Genomic DNA, 1,018 nt, shown 5'->3' with positions numbered 1-1,018 from the left:
GACTCATCAACAAATGATGTATGAAACTATGCGTAAGTGGTATTATTGAATTGTGTGAGGAATCATAAATGAAGGTTTCATGTGTTGTCCCTTCCATGTGTGGGTCTTTTAAATTATGTTTTCGTTTGTTTTGACTCTGCATTTAATCGTAAATCCCTTTTCACCCCAGTGAGTCGGCTCATTGAGCTCGGATCAACAATAAGAAACAATTCTTTCACACATAACAGTCTTCTGGAGTTTATACAGAATGTTGCGAGTAACAAAAAATTATCCTGTGAGCAAATTATGTTGATTGTTGTAGTTTATAGTTTTTCCTCACATCTAAAAACACCACTTGATATTTATGGGTTTTATCGATAGAAACGTGAGAATCAACTATAAACCACAAGTTTTTAAAAAAGGCTGTATATCTGAAGTGCAATTCGCAGAATTGTCCACCAGAGGGCGACGAAGGCTTTAAATCTGTAATGCAGTTTGATTTAAATTGTCCAGCAGGTGGCGCCAGTACACATGACTGAAAAAAGTCTCTATGTTGCTGGTCTTCTCACTCACTCATCTTCTACCGCTTATCCGAACTACCTCGGGTCACGGGGAGCCTGTGCCTATCTCAGGCGTCATCGGGCATCAAGGCAGGATACACCATGGACGGAGTGCCAACCCATCACAGGGCACACACACACACACACACACACACACACACACACTCTCATTCACTCACACACTACAGACAATTTTCCAGAGATGCCAATCAACCTACCATGCATGTCTTTGGACCGGGGGAGGAAACCGGAGTACTCGGAGGAAACCCCCGAGGCACGGGGAGAACATGCAAACTCCACACACACAAGGTGGAGGTGGGAATCGAACCCCTAACCCTGGAGGTGTGAGGCGAACGTGCTAACCACTAAGTCACCGTGGCCCCCTGTTGCTGGTCTTAAGACGTGTAAATATTATTCCATTTTTTTATGATTATTATTATTAGTAGTAGTATTAGATTTCAGAATTTAATAATGAAAAT

Source organism: Tachysurus vachellii, chromosome 3, assembly GCF_030014155.1.
Source record: "Tachysurus vachellii isolate PV-2020 chromosome 3, HZAU_Pvac_v1, whole genome shotgun sequence".
Classification (NCBI taxonomy): Eukaryota; Metazoa; Chordata; class Actinopteri; order Siluriformes; family Bagridae; genus Tachysurus; species Tachysurus vachellii.
This window is presented reverse-complemented; position numbering follows the sequence as displayed.